General features: G+C 42.3%; 1 protein-coding gene across 2 annotated transcripts in view; it reads right to left on the bottom strand.

Moving 5' to 3' along the window:
- The window catches only part of FBXL7 (F-box and leucine rich repeat protein 7), a 181,528-nt gene that overhangs the window by 33,556 nt on the left and 128,040 nt on the right, over nucleotides 1-19,932 (bottom strand). The window lies entirely within an intron of this gene.

Below are 19,932 nucleotides of genomic sequence, written 5' to 3'. Positions count from 1 at the left end.
AGGCAAGGAACAGCTTCTGCGTTTAAAAGAATTACACGTTCTTCAGTCCGATAAAGAGACAATTGACAAAGAGTATGATGGAGCGCTGTGCAGTCACAAGCAGCGCTGAAGCATTTATTCTCTTGCACTAGAGAACAGAGGAATCAAATCAAACCAACCATCGACAGGCTCAGAACAGATGGCAGCGAGATGAGACTTCACACAAGCTGTAGTTGGATGATGGCAGCATTTGCAGAACAAGACTCATCACCTGTCCTCCTATCCTATTCATAACGCTCGGACTTCTTGCTCAGTCCCATCACTGTTTTACATCTTGCTCCTTCCCCTCCCACGTGGTTTTTAAATCATGCAAGAATGCCACATAAGCACTTCCAATAAGTGCATGGCTGAGAACACTTTATACTGGAAAGTGTAAAGATTTGTTCTCTCTTCTATAGAGTACTGCAAGCATGATTAAAACTGATGACTGCTCTCAAACCCTAAGGCTGACCAGAAGGGGCAATTAAATGTCCCTTTTTGTAAGGACAGCTGGAGCCAAATGGTGGAGAAAAACTGGTGAGGGCCATAAGTCAAGTAAGTAAGCTGTGAACCAGGTCAAGGAAAGGTTAAGCTGTAAACAGGCAATATGGCATTTAGAACTAAAAAAAATAATGTGCAGTCAATTGCTTAAGCTGGTAAATATTAGGCTCCCTAATAAATGTCTGAAGATAAGAGAAGAAAGCACAGCAAGAGATGGGCATTTTCTGGCAGCGACACAAAGGGAAGGCAGAGCGAGGTAGCACAGAAGCTACTGACATGACTCAGAAGAATGGCGCCTATAGACAAGAGGCAGGGACACCTTTGGCTTGCTAGCACCGGTGTGTTAAGGCCTTTCCGAAGACGAGAGAAGTGGAAGAGTAATTCTTAGACCAATCGTTCAGCTCTTCAAAGAAGTTCTTCAAAGCTGACGGAGCTTTCTGGTTACAGTTTTTAAGTTTTAGCCAAAGACCACCTGTAAAAATCACACAGGAGAGCTGTGATTCATTCCTGACCACCTGCAGTGCTCTACCAGAGCTCTGGTGGAAACAATAGAAATTCTACTTCCTCAAGGCCCTGCAAGAAAAAAAACATCCAGAAAACGGTTGGTTTGACACTGCTTTTATTACAGTCCAGTCAAAGAGGAAAGGAGAATATTTTCCCAGCTACCCAAATCTCAAAATGAGTAAACAGAACTGTAGCAGGTATGTGCCAAGAAAAGACAATGCTGATTGTTTAATACTAAAGAGAATACTAAATGTTTAAATACTAATGTGATCTAGAAGTTATTGCTTATTAATTTCAAAGAAAAAAACACCACAATGCACAAGAAACACAGCTCGTTTCTGCAGGGCACGAGAGCCAAAAGAAAATGAGGAACAAGCTTACACAAGAAGCTTGCATTTAGAAGCCACAGCCTGGGAAAACCTGATGTGGAAAGAGCAATTCATTTCCAGAGAACGAAGCAGCAAAGGCTGCTGTTGTCACCTGAGGAAAGGAAAAGGGCGTGGTGTGGGAAGGAAGAGTGACCTAGTGAAGTCCTTGCATCTGCTCCAGGACTGCAAACAGAGTTATCAGGCAGCCTAAGCCACGCTTGTGCCATTTCTGCACAGGCCATTTACAGAGTAAGTGTGCAGTGACATTTCTGCAGACTATATTTCATCCCCTTCAGCATCTCCTCACCCAGGCACACACACGTGATCAGAAATGCCCCCAGGGCTCCGGATGAGCTCTTAGGGAGTGATGTGCTTTGCAGTGAGCTGTACTGCACACACAGATACTGCCTGGCCGAAGCATCAGTCATCTTCCTTTAGTGTGCTGATGTTACAGTGCCCTCTCAGTCCCATGCAAAGACAACAAAGCAGCCCTGAGCAGTGCCAGGTGCAGCATAAAGCAGCTTTTGCTTTCCCACAGCTGCAAGCACTGCTCTCGCGTGGAACTGGACCACTGCTGAGCGGCGTAAGAGGCTGAGGGTGAGCCGAGGGCGCAGGGAGTGCACGCCTGTGGAGGGCTTTAATGCCAGGAAGGGAGAAGTCGGTTTTAAGCGAAGCTGATTCAGTGAATTGTTCACGCTGACCTTCAAGGCTGCCCTAATTTTACCACTGCAGAAAGGTCACTGGTGCGATTATGTTCTCAGCGCTCCTGTTAAAATAATGTTTTGATAGAGTTGCACATAGCAGCTTTGTAATTGATAAAACAAGGAAACTCCACCAAGGTGTTTTCAAAGGGTTTCGTTAGAGGAAGAAGGTAGAGAGGGCAACTTAATGAAAAAGCAGCAAAACAAAACACGTAATGCACAGAGTTCACTGGAGTTCAGTTTCCATATTTTAAGACATTTTTTTCAATACTATTACTGTTTCTGAAATGATCTGCTGTACACAAGGAACATCGAAGAGTCCCAGAAATAAATTAGCTTAGAACCAAGTTTCCTCTGGGCTATTTGAAAAGGAAGAGGTATCATCTAACAACTTTATTATAGTTGGGCTTTGTTGTTGTTGCTTAAGTACACTGAACACCTGTAAGGAATCATAGGTGGCTTTTACACTGGCTGCAACAAAACACTAGTAACTTGGACTTCAAACCAGGGCTCCAACAGCCTGTACACCAGAATCAACCACGTGTTAAACCTTCCTGTGCACGGTGTATGGGTAGGTTTAGCACCAGAGCTCATAAGGGTCTCATCTCATGAGAGTGAGGCTACCTGATCTTCTGACCCAAACCTTTCTATGATTCTGTGATACCACAGAGGAGAACTGCACAGGTTTACCTGATGTTATTTAGTTACAGGGAAAAAAGAAAAAAAGAGAAAAAGAAAAAAGAAAAGAAAAAAAAAAAAAAGAAAAAAAAAGATCGATATAGGTAAGCTTACACTCACCTCTAAGTCATCACTTGCTTTAAGCCTCATCCCTGCAATGGCTATCTTTATCCTGCATGGTTATTTAAAAATAGTAAACTATTTAGTGTGTGTAGCTCGCTCCGCTTCATTTGATTATCGTCATCTTCTGAGCTTCATGCTACGTCTGTTACTTCTTCCTGACAGACTGCTGTTGCACTGTTTAGTGTCCACCTGATCATCGAGTGTAAACATTTATGCCAGAGAGTAACCCTAAAGCTGTGCTTACCAGCAAAACCCTGCTCAGCCCTACCTTTTGATTTCCATCCCCTCCTCTACCTGAGCAGTATGCATTTTGAAAGATCTTACTTGAAGAAGGTTTTCCGCACTCCCTGAAGCCCCCTAACCCTTTTGCTGTTGCCCTTTACTCAGCTGACTGCTACCCTAAAAAGCAGCCCCATCTCACCCAGAGACTCCGTCATTTTACTTGAGTTGCAGGGAGGTCACTGAGCTTCTCTCAGACTCTCCTCCAGTGGTTTCTCCCAGCTCAGGCAAAACCCTTTCCTCTTTTTTAGCATTTATACATTTTCTTTCTTCTCTGACCCCAGGTCTGGAGAGAGTAAGTGATTCACAGCTGGAGGGAAATGTGCTCCTGCTCACCTTCAAAACCTCCCAGATACAAAGCTCACTGTCTTATATTCCCAGTTCTTTACGCTAATAAGCTTTTTATAGCCTCCATCACCTTTGCACATTCAGGAAGGAAACAGTACCAAATTGATCAGAAAAACAAAAACGTTAAAGAACAAAACAGACACTTGCCGGCTCATGTGGTAAAACACTGTTAACACTTCTACAAACCATGTCAATTGAACCAAATTATGAACCAATTATGAAAAAAAAAAGTGTCTCATCCTGTCCTCCCTCCCTCTCCCCCCAACACACCCTCATGCTGGAAAACCTTTTCCTTGTCAGAAACAAAGAGAAGGAAAACAAAAGCAAAAAGTGTGTGGCCTAAAACACTGGATTCAAAGTCAAACAGTTGCATCAGACTGAAACACTCATGCATGCAAAACCAGGTTTGACTCTCCTACGTACCTCTTTGCAGGAAGAGGTGGTGTTGAACAGAACATTGGTTTTTAAATGTCTTTCAAGAGACATACTTAAAATTTCAGATTTTACCTTCAAAAGGTTTACTTTGGCTACTGAAGAAGTTAGCATTCACTGCATGCAAGCCTCTACTAAGTAACTGGATGGGAAGCACATTGCAACGTCAAATAAAGTGCACCTGATCCTGCATGTAGGACAAGAAAGATATTTAATTGACCAAGCCATGGTATATTAAAACCTGCAAATATAAAAGAATCAGGAGTTTAAGGCTGAGGAGAGCAAAGAATTAAAAACTTTTTTTTTTTTTTCCTTTTTTTTTTCTAAAATACAGAAACCAGGGACTTGAAAGGAGGTTACAAATCTATAAACAGCTCGGAATTTAGACCTTGTGCTGGTTGACCTGAATTGTTTTCAAAGAATTCAGACTCAATCTTTACGCGATAGGCTAGAATTCCTTAGAAATACTTAATTTTATTATTATTATTATATTTGCACAAGACCCACTCACTGCTAATGCAAAACATTATTTAATCTGGAACTCAATATTTATACTTACAACTTCTTCCAAAATTGCTCAAGTTTACGTTCACACCGCATAGCGTTATGAAGCACTGCTTGTACTAAAGAGTGACAAAACTATTCCATTTTCACTCTGATTTGATGTGACTATAAAGTTTTCCCGAACGTAGGCCTTCACTCCAATGCAGAAACTTTTGATCTTCATAAGAATGTAATGACGAAAGGAAAGGACCTGAACATATAACGGTCTTAACCCAGCCAGACCAGTATTTAAATTTTAATGCGTTTTACTTTAACAACGTGTAAGTGACTCTAGGGAGAGCAACGTTAATAAACATGATCACATAAAGTTTATAGTGAAAATTCAATTTTACCTTTAATAGCGTCTGTCAAACAGTAAACTTTATTATAAGACCAATAATTCTTAATCAGATTCTACCACCAAAATCAGGTGTTTCATTTGCAATTTTTAATCAGTTTGTCCAATTGCTCCTTGGAATATTTCATGCCCCGAATAAGATAAAAAATGTCAATGAAAGCGTCAGATTCTGATGGAAACTGGAACAATGCCTCCACTCTTCTCTGTCCAGGAAAATTTTTCTTGACCAAGAAAAGCATTCCTCTTTGCTTACTCTAAGATTCCGTATCTGAGAAGCAAAGATACTAACACAGGAGGTGAAAGACTAGAATTTGTCCAGAAAGCCATTCTAAAACTTGGGTTAATAGCAATTTCGGATTCACACTACTCTGAGATGAGAATTTGGCCCATATTCTATCAAATGACAGTGAGAAAATAATTGTGATAGAAGTTGATTGTAGATTTCATGTTTGCTTGTTCTATTTAAGTCTCAATAACGCCCTACACCGTATTCTTCTACACTATCCTCCCCTGCACTTACTCCTCATCTTTCCACTTGAAGTTTCCAGAAATGCTCCAGGGCATTTTCACTCTGCCCTCATCACAGCATTTGCAGCACACAGATGTGCGCAGCCTGGATTTTCCCATAAGTCTACTTCATATTTTAAGACACTATTGTTCTTTACATGCAAACCTATAATTTGCCAGACACTAATTTCTTTCTCAAGCCATAATGGCTTTAGCATATTTAAAGGCAACTCCACAAACTTTATATGCTAGGTTTGTGCATCATTAACTTTTTCAGGGATGCTATTTACATCTCTTTCCCAAGAACACATGGAAGAGCTCTTGCCCATTTGGAAATTCTGCATGGAGCCAAGCTTTCCATACTTAATGCAAGCACTCAGAGTTTTGGGAGTCACCAGTTCTAAATGTTCTGTTCAATACACTACGCCCAGACTTGCCATAAACAGTTGCTTGAGTTTCTGCAGTGTGGCATAGGAAAGAGAATGAGGATGCCAGCATAATCTGCTCTCCCATTGTCACATTTCAACCATACCATGGGAAAAAAAAATATCTGCTTGACTTTCAACTGCACATAGCTGAAGTGTCTCAAGAAAAACAGCAGTCTTTGATCCACACGTGCAATTTGAAGTCAATGTTGCTGTAAAAACAGAAAAAAAAAAACTGTCCCTGCTAAGTCGATGCTGAACATAAGCACCCTATATACAGTTTAGGAACAAGATACGTGGATTTTGCATGCTTAAGATTTTTCCAAAACACAGAAATACCTGACAGGAAATAAAAGCTGTCTTATACAAAGTAAGTCTTTGCAGTCCTATAGACTGTCAGGAAATCATGAAGTACAAGAAGCTTCCCAGAAATATAACTTCGTTATGACTGAATCTTACACTTTTGTCTGACCATCGTTCCTGATAACATTGAAAAACAATGGTACAGACTGACTTTGGTATAGTTACACCCAAGAACCTGACATAAAATCAGCACTTATGCTATGGAAATTAAAAGACGTGGTGGCTATAAAATGTGTACATTTTTGTAATGTCATAAAAATATCCTTTTATGTACATTTCAGCCAGTTATAGCAACTATTTAATTTTGTAATGACTTGCTAAAGGTAGGAAAGAATGCAAATCAATTGTATCCTCCTCCTTTACATGTTACTGTAGTTGTAAAAGACAAACCTTGCATATGCAGTACTATATGGATGGGCTCATCTCTGCAGTATACTACATCACCCACAGGCACAAACCAACCTTTCCATGCACTCTGGAAAGAAAAACACGACCAGTTCTTGAGAAATTCCTCCAATCCGTTACCCTGAGATTCTGGACAACAGGGATGTCCATTTCCAATGCTCACTCCTCTTCTAATAACCTAACAGGATCACATTCTCTTGAGATAATTCAGACTTGAGAAACTATGTGCCACGGTGAAGGAACTGCAACAGCATTACTTGGGCATGCATGTAGACAAAAGTGCTCCCCAAAGTCAGAAGCATTAAGGAGCAAAGCAATTATTCTCACAGAACACAGCTCTGCAGAATTCAACAGAAACTCCGAGGAACAGATTATTTCGCAAGGTAAAATGTGCGTTTCTCACTGCTTGTAGAACATTTTTAAAGTTCACAGACCAAAACAGCAGCTGCCCTTGATTAACAGCTTGTTTCTGCTCTTCTGGAGACTGCAGACCCGTCACACCACCAGAGGACGGAGTTACAAGATAGACTTTTTTCAATGCCAAGCCAGAGGCGGGAGGTTCCAGCCTGTCAGCTGGGTTGATGTGACTCCAAGTGGAGCTGCATCGCTCGCTAGACTGCCGAAATGCTCGAGCTGTAAGAGCATCTCACTGTGGTGTCACTGCACTGCACGACTCTCACAGTCGAGTCCCTCCTCTCAGGAGTTTGGCTCTAGCTCACGTTTCAGGAAGGCAGCACCGCAGTCTCTTCTCTCTCATGCCAGCAGAAATGGATAAATGAACCCCTGGTGGGATGTGCTGTGCTGCAGCCAAAACGAGGACAGTTTTAAGAGGCCAAGAGCAGCCCTCAGAAGTGTGGAGAGGTGTCATGCTCCCCACCACCTCACACCCTGCGGAGTTTTCTGGTAGGGGTCACAAGCTAACCCAAAGCTTGCTATAGGGAGACATGGTAAGCAATTGTTTGCTTGTCATGAACTTGGACAAAGCATGGACAGCCACTGCACCTTCAACACCAGTGAGGCATGTTGAAATCGGGATATATGCAGCAAGAAAGAAAACAGATACAAGACCAGATGCACAAATCAGCTACAAAGACCTTACGGCCAGTTAGTTTCATGACAGTGAAAGTGCAACGTGAAGGTGCTTACGGAGGTCTGGCAAAGGATTTCCAGTGCTTAACCTTTGCTTTCAAAAACAGAATATCCAGACATTGGAAAAGAGATGAAGGTACAGGTTCTGCACCACTCTCAGCCTCTGCAGACTTGTAAGATGTATGAAATAATACACTTTTGTTCCCAAACAAATGTCTTTTAAATGAATAGTATGGAATCACTGCAAACTCTCCATGGGGAGAAACGTTTTACGTACTCGCTGCTCTTGCCATACAACTACCCCAGACACTATACTTGATGCTCACAGATGAATTCAACTGTTTAGTGAGTTTAGATGAGTGTTAGAAGCAATTTTTTCCGCTGCCTTTACTTTTTGATTTTTATAAGCTTCTCTTCCTACACACCTCCTTGCTATTTTGTTACAAAACATGCTCCCATTGTGAATTTGACTGCAAAGAAAATGACATTGTTTACAACAGGGTTAATTCAAATTATTTTAACAATTTATAAATTGTGTTTCTCAAAACACAGTGTATAAAATCCCAGTTGCCTCAGTAGGATTAAAAGAGAACATGGAAAACGTGCACAAAAAACTTAAGTACAATATGCTTAAATCCAATCTTATTTAGTAAGCACATGTTCCACACAGCTGGATGGGTTCCAGAATGACGCTTCACACTACTTCCAAATAATCTTTACTGCTCTATAAATGGGTCCATTGTATGAACTTTTTGGATTGGACACATAACCAGATAACACAGACGCATTCATTTAATACTGTAACTAAAACCAGGCATATATTCAGTACAAAACTTGTCCCAAGGTCAAGAATCGCCCAAATGCTTTGGCCAAACTAATGAGAAGGCAATGAGAGTCCTGAGAAACTAGATCTGAAGGCTCCCAGTCCCCTTCCCAAGACACAAACTACACCCCTGAGGGACGCCTTCCTCAGATCACTTCTATCCTGCTACTGTCAGGGCATCTCACCAGCTTTTCTTAGAGATGCTACAGAACACAGCAGTTGCCCTTTCTGCCCGACGCTGTGAAGAGGGCTCCATCGCATCCATTCTCCTAGCAAAATTTCTCTTGGTCAATGCAAGCGAATGGCACGGTGAAATATCTGAAGTTTATTTCTCTAGAGTAGCACTGCCACAACAAGAAATGCTCAAGTAGCTGTCAGTACTTTTCCTGCGGGATGTCAGGGTGCAGCCACTTGTGCAGCCTTGCACGGAGGCCACACGACCCTCACCCCCCTGAGTTCTGCTCCTGGTGTGTTTTGCATTCATGCTGCTGCAGGTGCTGGCTGAAACGGCAGTCATCTGCTGGACAGGCAGAAGCTACCATAGCTGGGGGCTGCTCGGCCGGAAGGGGCTTGATGAAGCCCCTCCATAACTCAACTACAGAGAACTGAACAGAATACAGCCAGGAGAAAACTTCTTTTTTGCAATAAGTTAATACAGTTTAATGCTGTAATTTATAATGTAATGATTTTATCTGTAGCACAGAGGTGGGATTGATGGATTTGTTTTTCAGCCCCACAGTGCAATACTGCTGTAGCAGTCAAGTTAGTTCACCAGGCATCCATTTACATCTTCATAAAATGAAGACTTCACGAACATGGTGAGCTGGAAGACTGTTTGCAAGACTAAAGTTTGGAGCTCAACTTACAAAAAGAAGTGCAATGCAGGGACAAGGTCCTGGTCTTATTCAGCCGAACGTACCATGAGAGAATGAGGACAGAGTCTAAACATTTTGCTCGTATCTCTCCATGCCAAGGCACAGGTACGGTTCCTGCATGGCTGCTGGACAAGTCAAAAGAAGTGATGGCAAACAAGAACCGGACTCCGTGTTTCACCCCGGAGTGGCAAAGTGGCGATGTGCAGCCAGATCACCTCAGCTAAGCAGAATTGCAACTACAACCCATACTGGCCTCAGAGAAAGGCTTCCCCAGAAACCTTCCCCCATCTCTAATTACACTTTTAAACAAGCCTGCAACTAGCTGAATTCGTACAATATCAGAAATGTACTAATGCTTTTAAGTTATATGAGCCAAAAGGAACTAAACCATGCTTGGTCTAACACATTTTTCCGACACATTTCCACAATCGTGGTGGTAAATCCCCCTTGCAACACAATCAGCAGCACAACAGGAGCCAAGGCTTGTGCATCCCAATAAGCATACGTGTCATCTGGTGGACAAAACACTCTCAGGGAAGCTCTGTGGGTAAGAAAGAGCTGCCAGTAGATGTCTGAGTGAATTCATAGTCGATAAAGGGCAGAAATATCCAGTTACCGGAGAGAAAAAACACACACACACATTCACTCGGTCTGGATCCTTTAAAGAAATGTGTAAAATCCCTTCAGAAGAGAATCTGGAAACTAAAATTCATAAAGGTTCTAAACATAAAATAAACAAAATTATGGACTCGACAGGAATATTGGTTTTAGGGTATTTACAAGTCCCTCTCTCCTCTCAGCTAGCCTCTCCACTATCCAGAGGCCAGGTAAATTTCGGGTCATGCCATTTTCCATAGAAGCAGAGTGTCTGTCCACCTGGCCTGCTGCTCTACGCTCACTGATGGCTGCTGTGTCAGGTGGTTGGACCAAGCAGCCCAGCTAGGCTCCAAACACTTGTTAAACTGTTAACGAGCTGTGAAGACGGCTGCAGCTATTTTGGATCCACAGAAGGGCTTCTGCATCCAAAAGCTTATCTTCCCCCCACCCATTATATTATATTATTTGGGCCAAAAAATAAATTACCTCTCCTCACAAATCCCGCCTGTGAAACTTGAAGCGCGCTGCCCACTGCAAAGCGGGGTGCCTGCCAAAGCTGCATCAGGAAGATGCAGCTCAGTGCTGCCCTCCAAGCCTGCAGCACCCGTACCTTTATCTAAAGTCACCTTTAGTTGTTTCCTGTCTCTAAGTCAAAGCACTTCATGCTGCCGGGCAGGCCCTCCTCACCAACATGTGATTTACTTAAGCAATACTAATGATTCATCCTGGACAAGGTCTTTAAGGAATGTGGGTTATTTTCTGTGCTTGTATCTGCACTAGAAACTTCTCTCTTGTTTGTATTTCCTTTCACAGCCCCCAGACTGTTTATTAAGGCATCAAATATCAGTGCTGTCCTCCAGACTGGTGATGCTCTTGGCTAACCACACTGATTAGACCAAGGCCAAAGTGTGACTGAATTGACAAATAAGTCTGTGGTAAGAAAGATATTAAACCCCTTAGGGAGAGGCGCTTTATCCCAAATATGCAGTAAATAAAGATACATATACATTTAATGAATGATGTGATTGCTTGGTTTCATTTAACATCTTAAAAAACAATGGTTTAAAAAAGAGCGGTTTACAGAAAAAAAAAAAAAAAAAAAGATTCTTCCAATTCTTTCTCCCTCATTCATTTAATTTCCTTGTTCTATTGTGCTCCAAGTGTTTGCTTCACTTGTTAGCAATTAAACTCGTGATTTACACATTTCTGGATGTTAAGCCTATGCAGTGAGGTAGGATCCAAGTACGTCAGAAGACAGTGGGTTGCACTGTGGCAGCAGAAGAGGCAGTTCCTAGCTGGCAAAGCTGATGTAACCCATTTTGGAGGTGCTGCAGGTCCTGCTGGACCCAAGTGAGATATTGTCAGGGCATTGCCCTTGTGATCCAGCTCAGGCACCTCTGCTCTGCACTGCCAGGTTTACCTTCATTCTGGAGTCCCTGCAACACAGATTCAAGTGAGTGTTGAGACACCGTCTCTGCCAGGTGATCAAAATCAACAAGATTTCTAAAAGGCATAGAAGAAATCAAGTGTTGCTCAAAGAAGTCCGGTTGGGAAATGGGAGCATCATACATACCAGCATACTCTCTCACATGCAGGATGGGATGCAATCAGGTTTTGTTTGTATGTTTATTTAACTCTCTACATCCCATCTCCCTGCCCCCCAAATCCACAGAGAGTCACCACAGCTCACCCTAGAGCTTGCCTCTTCAGCACAGGAAAAATACCAATTTTAACTCTGGAAGTTCCTAGTCCCTTTCATCAGCATAGGTGGTACCTGTTACAAATGGTCCTCATCAGGATTTAAATTTCACTGCCTTTCATGTATCCTAATACCCTTTCTTGTGATGTCCATGGAAAACAACCCTGTAAGGGTGCACTGCAGATAGCCCTTTTAACACAACACAGACAAGAAAAGCATCTGTTACAGATTCCAGTTCAGGGTTCCTCTGTTCAGCCAGAAGGCAACTGCAAAGGTACTAGATTTTTATTCCCCAGTTCCGTGGAAAAAGTACATAATCCAATATTACCATCGTCCATGAGTAACCACAGCAGAGTTGTGGTTTGGTACGCGGATAAGGAAACGCCAAGCAGGAAGATGATACTGCCCCTACTTGGCAGTAAGGCAACCTCTGCTAGCATATCACGCTGTTCTGCTGTCCACAACACAAATAATATGGAAAAACTGGAGAGAGATCAAAAAGAGCCACAAGCATGACTAAAACATTTTTTATCAGACCAGGAAATTTAAGCAGCTCAAGATATTTATCTTACAAAAAAGGTTCGGGGTTGCTGTTTCTAAATGCTACTAGGAAAAAACAGATTTGACAGAGGCCTGCTCAGCCTTAGATATAAAGCGTATGACTAGGTATAACATCTGGAAACTGCAGTAGACATTCTTATTAGAAATAAAGTGTTGCATCTTTTTTTGTTTGCTTGTTTTTAATTTTTAGTTTAAACATCAAGTCCAATGAAGCTCTGGAACAACTTACCAAATGTTGAGATTGATTTCCTCCATCAACTTTTTAGCTGATATGTACGGTTCTAAAAAACATCCACAGACATATATGGAAAAAATGCACTCATGACAGTCCCTTCTGGTGAAATAAATGACTAACTTCACAGAAGCTTGAAAGATATTTTGCAATATCTTTAAAGAGATTATTATTCTTTTGGAATCAACACTGGTTAGGTCTGGAAATAATTACTGTTATGCAGAAATTTGGTTTCAACTTTTTAAGAAAAATTATTCTGCCACCATCTTTGCAACCACTTAAGCAATATCCCTCAGTAAGTACAAAGAATGAAAGAGGAATGCTGGAGAGAAGGAAAGAAACCAACCAACCAACCGAAAAAAAACACAATATATGATCACTGACCTGCCTAACGCAAGAGCATCTCCTATAGAATTTAATCACTTTACTTCCTAAATGTTCCAAAAAAATGAAAGAGCACCATTTAATTGTCATAATTCACATTACAGTTCAGTAGTATCTGAAGCCCTTGGCTCCAGGAGCCCAAACCTCCCCTGCACAGGCACTCAGCTGCCAGCGTGCGCCTTCTCATCTGCTCCTGCCAAGCGCTGCCTTCCCCGCTGTGGTCACCAAGCTGCAGCTCTGGAGTATCTGGAGAGCTTCGCCTGCTGCTTATGTACCATGTGCTCACCCACTGCCATCCAAAATCACCATCTGGAGGCTAACCCGCAGAAAAGGAATCTGCTTCTCTGCTTTGATCTCTTCCTTCAGCCAAGCTGCCGGCCGGCGACGGGCCCGGGCGCAGACTTCCCAGCCCTCCTCCTCCATGGCGCGAGACGCCGCCACATGTGTGCGGCACATGAGCCGCCTCGCCCCGGCCTCCGGCGGGGAGGGCAACCTTGTGGCTGATAGAAAGCATGCCTCAGGGCCGGTGGCTCTGAAAATTGCCCAGCTCCAGGCTCCTGTGTAGTGGAGAGAAGTGTAGAGGAGATGGTGACTGCTTTGCTAAACCATGCGGAGGTGCTCGGGGTGGCCCTGAGGCCAGATGTCTAAGGGAAGTAGCCACCTCTTTGCTCCAGCACATGGAAGGACACCGGTGCTTGGCGAGGCCGATCTGTGCTTGAAGCCATCTGTGGCTATGGGGGCCTTGAGAGGAGTCACACGAAGCGAGGACGAGCCCTGCGAGGTCCATTCCCCGCCAGCACAGCGCCAAGCGAGAGAGGTCTGGACAGGCCAGAGAGGCTGCGAGCGCCGCTGGCTTACAGCTTCGTTTGCTTTAGGAATCCAGAGGGGAAAAGCAGACCCGTTTATGAAGGCATGAACCATCTGCATGTGGAAATTACTTCACTGATTCAGAATCCGATGGACAGTTTGAAGAATACAAACTTAAAAAAAAAAAAAATAAAAAGGCAATGATATAATCTGGCAACTTTCTGCTCAGGAAAGAGCTGGGGGGAACATATCCCTGCTGATTATATGTGTAATAGCTCCAAAAGCTGTGTTCTGTATCAAAGAAAGCTGTACAGCACAACCCTGTCTGCAAAAGGGAGAGCAATTCTTTAACAACTGTCCACCTTGAAATGATGTAAGACTTCTACAGGTGAGCGAGGGAAAAGAAAAAACAACACAGCCTTATTTGTTTAATTAAGACATATGCATTGCGGTAATATATATTAAAAAACCATGCTGTTAAAACCTACACTATTCCTTTACCACACCACTTGTACGTACCACAGAGTGAGACAGTATGTGATACTGTTGAGCCATGTGAGAAAAAAAACATTGTGCCATGAAAACCAAAATTAGGGAAAAACACAATGGATGTTTCCCTACTATTGCCCAACAGACTGCTACATTAAGCACTTACTGACATAAGAAAATTATTAACCAAGGTCAAAGGATTTACTTTGATGGTTTTAATCACTGTGAGCAAAAAGCCAGAAACATTCATTCTAATCCCAGCTCTGACAAAGCCCACTTTGTAATGCTAGACAAGCCATTTAACTGCCTAGCCAAGCTACACTATCAAAAGCCTGGGTGACGAGTCAGAAGTTACAAATAGAATAAATGCATATTTAATTTTCCTTCGGAGGCAGGCATAAGCACCTGTCCTTGGAATATATAATGATGCTAATTATTTAATCATGGTGACTTTTAAAATACCAAATTCCACGTACCTGAAATATTTGTGGTAAAACAAAGGCAACGTTTTAAGAATTCAGACTTAAGCTTTGTCCTATATTTGAACAAAATATAAGTCTATTCTCTGCAGAAAGGCACCTGAAGAGGTTTTTTCAGAGGCTTTTGATTATTATTTTTTTTTTCTGATTTTGACAATGGATTAGAGCACAGATCAACAAAAAAAAAAAAAAAGGAGACTTTTCAAAACAAACTTTTCTGTGGGAGGCAAATATGGCTCAACATGCATTTTCTAGTGTTGTGGGATGTGTATTCTCATTTGCTTCCCAAACTGAACTGAGAGGTAGGGGAGCACCAGCACCTCCTTCTATAGCTCAGTTTCAAAAGGAACACCTTCAATCAACAGCAAATGGGCGGATCACTATGAGCAGTGCTTCAGAGGAATGTGTGGTTTGCTTCCTGCCAGGATCAGGAGGCCTTCTGGCTCATCCAGCTCAGCAGCAGTAAGCACTACTGCTCATCTCAGGGAGCCTACTCACACTTCCACTGCACGCCTGTGCATTATCACAAGCTGAAATGTGTCTGACTGCACGGGTTCTAGAGGTTAAACAAGTGGTTCTCTTGCAAATGAATACACATCCAAAATCCTTTAAAATCATTAAGCGGTTGTCTCCTGAAGTCCCTAGAGGATCAAGAGTTTCCGAAATCAGACAATTGGCGGACCTGTGGTTCTGCTCCAAGCGGATGCTGGCCAGCTGGAATGAGACGGAAGAATTTCAGTTGGATCCTTAACTCGGCTGACAGGGTGGCAAAACCTGAAGTATTAAAGAAACTGAGGTGATATTCTTTCTTTTCTTGATGCTACTACTACATTGAGGTGGAAAAGAAAAAAAAATGATTAAAAGCTTCTACTGCATTTGGGTGCCCTGCTGCCTAACCCATGCAGATTTTGCATGGGTAATACATTATATCCATGCATGCGGGAGGAGTACATATCTGCCCTAAACCTTCCTCTTCTCTGTAGCTCCCACCAGCTTTGGATTTGTTTCAGGAGACCAGGCATTTCAAACAAGTTTAGGAACTGTGAGCAGCAGTCACTGATTGGCCCCAATGCAGGAGTCTGCATGGAGTTCTTCAGCAAGCAGGCTGATGGAACAAAACACAGGAACGGCAGGGGATGGACTCCAGATTTAAAATAAATAAAGGGTGGCCCTCAGAAAGATCAGTATGTCTGTAGGTCACTAAATCTTAGACAACTGAGGATAAAGGTCTCCATGTTTTAGACTCATTATTTTCACGACCAAGCCTGCAGTTAACCTGTGATAATTGCAATAACTCCAGTTAATATTCTATTAAATATTTCACATCTTTTGTATTTTAAACAAGTTCTGAAAACTGCAGAGGAAAAAAAAAACAAAACTGTTCATATTTATCAACTACATCTTAACTGGCATACAGAAAAAAGTTAAAAGCCCTGTAGCAAGTAATGCAACTTTTCATTTAACTCTCTTTAAGCATTCAAGTTCTTCAGTCACGAGGACAACTGTTTCTAAAACCAGATGAACAAAGTGGTTTTAATCCTTCATTTTAAGAACAAAGACAGTGTAATCTACTCATTAAATATTTGATGATCTAGTTTAGTCACATGTGAAAAAAGTGCCTTGGAACAGCCTGGAGAACATGTGCTAGCAAGAGCAAAGATTCCCATCTTGCTGTAATAGAAGAAAACCCATGCCAGGCCACTAAGAGGCACTTGCAAAAATTGAGCCTTTAACAACAGAGATCAGATGGCTGAATATCCTAAAGTACAGGATCTACGTTAGCAACAAAACTATTTGTGATAACTTGCTAGAGAGGGGAAACAAACAAAGAAACAAAAACAAGGCAGAGACATCCTAAGTACACAGTAATCCCAGAGACCTTTCCCTTTGATTTAGCATTAACTGAAGTGAATGGAAATGGGGGGATGGGGAACATAAAAAAAAGGAAGGCTAATATACAGGGCTGTTGTGTCTACAGACTCTAAAAAAGGAAGGCTAATATATAGGGCTGTTGTGTCTACAGACTATTCTGTAACACTGCAAATGGTATTTTTTTAATTTTTTTTTTAAAGAAGCAAGCAACAAAACTAAGAAAGCAAATACTGGCCACTGAACAATAGCTGAAGGTGCTGCCTCATTAGAAAAATCTGAAGGAGATCTTCTAACTGCTGACCGTGCAACTATACATTCTGTTGCAATTGCAGCCTCATCAGCTGTGTAATTCTGGAAATGAAAGCTTCGGGGATGTACTAAGAACACCATGAGAAATGTAAGCAGCAACCTAATTTAACACAGATCCACATGGAAAATGTGAAAACACTGAGAAGCAGAAATATTCGGATGACAAAGCAGGGGGAAGGCCGATTTGCTTTCAGAGAGCCAGCATTGCCCAGAACACTCCCCAGACGACTGCTGCCCTGCACTGAAACCTGCCTGAACTCAAACGACCGCCCGTACCCGAAATACAGTGTTTGCATTTAATTACTACTTTCTACTTCTTCTACTTTAGATGCAGAAAAGTTGCTCGCTGCCTCTGAGAGGCACTGAAACCCGCGCAGAAAAACTCCCCAGCGCCAGCCCCAACAAAGGCTCGAGTTCCTCACTCCCTCCCAGGTCAGACACGAGAGGGAGCCAGCAGTATGGGATCGGCAGCACACCCCGCCCCGGCAAAGGCGTGCAGAGATCAACCAAAGCACGTCCCCAAGCTCCCGCCGAGATTTTCTGATATGCTCTCAACGAAAAATTAGGATCGCTAAGCGAAGGGAAGGCCGCATGTGCTCGGCTGGGGCTCAGCGGGCACACCAAGACATTTTGCTTTTTCGGTTGCACAGGGAGGGGAGGCTGTGTAAGAGGCAGGCTGGCACGTCCCAAGTGACTTTAGGGTCCACTTCTCATCTGCACCTTCCCAGCCTTCCCCTCTATGAAGCAGCAACCTCTTAGCAGCGAATAAAAGAAATGAATTGAAGGGTCTGAATGAAAATCCACTCTTTTCCTTTTTTTTTGATGGTAACATCAAAACACAGGAGTGCTTGGCTATTTAGTGTCTTTAACATTCTTACAACTACAACTACACACGAGCTCCTAAAAAACAGTCACAGATCACAAATATCAATCACTGCCTCAGTAACTTTTCATCTCTTACGCTTTGCCTTTCTAATACTGTCGTGTCCCATTCCGCTCCCTTCTGTATTTATAAGAAAGGTAAAACCACCATTCTCATTATGTAAAATATTTATATGCATGTGATAAAACAGCCTTCCCAGGTTGTCTTACAATCACACCTCATTTTTACTTTCTACATTTTCTATCCAGATGTTTGTTTTATCCTAGGTGCCTACAAACCACTGCTACTGGAAGAAGCACTGAAGACGAGTTTGCTTCGAACATACCAAAGGAAACAAGCAAACAAGAAGAAACACATCCCCCTCACACATACAATACCAAACAACCAGAAAAAAATCTGTTATGAGTTTCTGCTGGCTGAGTTGACAGAGCAATTTTAGCACTAATATCAGACAGCACCCAAAGCAATTGTGTATGTAATTGGCACTACTAGTCTGGCAATTTATGATACAAGATTATGGTTTTATGTCTAGATCCCAATGGAAGGCTGCTTTCATAATCATGATTTTTGGTGTTGTGAAACTTCTAAGTTCTCCTTGATACTCAGTACAGCTACAATAGAAGCTATTAAGAAGTAAAGATTTATCAGTTGTTACTAAGAAGTTGCCATGAAGTATTTTCTCTGTGTGGAAGGCTCCTGCAACACAGCCCTCAACATGTCCTCAACAACAGGGAAGAGAAGGGTTTGGTTCCCACGCAGATGCCTCCACTGCACGTAGAAATCCTACGACACCATATTCATGCAGGAGAGGACCAAAGAGGTATAGAGCAAGATGTGGGCAGCACCCTTTTCACCTGGGCCTTCCTCTCTTAAGCCTGTCTTGGCTTTGAGTAAGCTTTGAGCTGGCTGTCAGCACTGAACGAGCCCTTTATCACCAGACTAGTCTTTCTAGAAACTTATTTATCTACTCATTACCGTACTTCTAACACATGCAGATGAAGAGTACAAGAAACACTACCAGGTCTCACGTTTTCTGACATCAAATGTTCCGCTAGGTCAGCTAGGAACAGGCCTCTTCCCCAGACCACAGCTCAGTGTATGTACTGGGCACATTCTCTCTCCGTCAGGATACATGAAAACACTGTGCTGAAGACAGAAAATCCTCCTCATGTGCCTAACTAGTGCATTTTTCTTGTACCATCAGGGCCATGGCTCCAGGAGGAATTCCCCTCCCAGGTCCTGTGACACTGGAGGACACATACCGTGACAGACCATGGTGTTAGCGGGAGAGTCGACTCACCCTCTCCTGGAAAATATGTCCTTAGTTCTCTGCCCTGTTTGCCACGGGCTCTGAAATAATGCCCCAGAAGGCCAAATAAAGACTATAATTACAGATTTATTTTGTGCCACATCCAAGATTAGTGATGAGCATTGCCCTCTCCTCCACGGATCTGGTGCAAGACACCAGAACCTGAGTCACCTCGGACAAGGGGTTGGACCACGCAAGTGAAGTGTAGGAAGCAGGCCACACTTATTTTAGCTATATTACTCACTTGGAGCTTAATTCAACTTTGAATTTTTGCCTGGCTAAAAAGCTGAAACCACGTAAAACCATCAAGTTTTACATGTTTCCATCCACAAAGAATAAACTGACCTAGATTCTCTCATTCTTAGATTCCCTCACGGTTCTGGCCAGATTTTCAGAGGCTTGCTAACCTTGGCTGAGTTAAGGGTTTATAATGAAACACTAAAAACCAAGTATGTTTGAGCTGGTTTGGATTTTATTATGAATGTTTTGGATGGCTGTAATGTTAGAGTCAATTCAGACATTCTGGGTACTTTTCATCCAAAAAAATTGCTGCTTGGAAAAAAATCCCATGTTTACAATAAATTACAATCAATCATTATTTTGGGCCTGATTCTCCACTGCTCTATTCCAGCACAGCATCTGTTTTCAGATTAGGCTCCTGCAGTTGCAGTGAATGTACCTTGTTTTTATATCCTCTTACTCACTACAATAACAAAAATAAAACATTCATGGAAAAAGTTACTTGCAACTTCAAAAGTATAAGGTGGCAGACATAAGGGTGATGAATACAGAAATAAAATGCTGTGAGAAAATTCAGGCAGAAAAAATAATGCTGGCAATTCAAAATATATAAGTAGTAGACAAAAAAAAAAGTGTCTGCAGTTAAAAGGACAGTATCTTCAAGCTCATAAGAAGACTTAGCACCTTGAGACACCTACGAAGACACCCCATTAAACTAAGTTTCAAGGAAA

The sequence above is a fragment of the Netta rufina genome (genome assembly GCF_964035555.1).
Source record: "Netta rufina genome assembly, chromosome: 2".
Lineage (NCBI taxonomy): Eukaryota > Metazoa > Chordata > Aves > Anseriformes > Anatidae > Netta > Netta rufina.
Note: the sequence above shows the minus strand (reverse complement) of the source record. Positions and strands in the feature narration are given on the sequence as shown.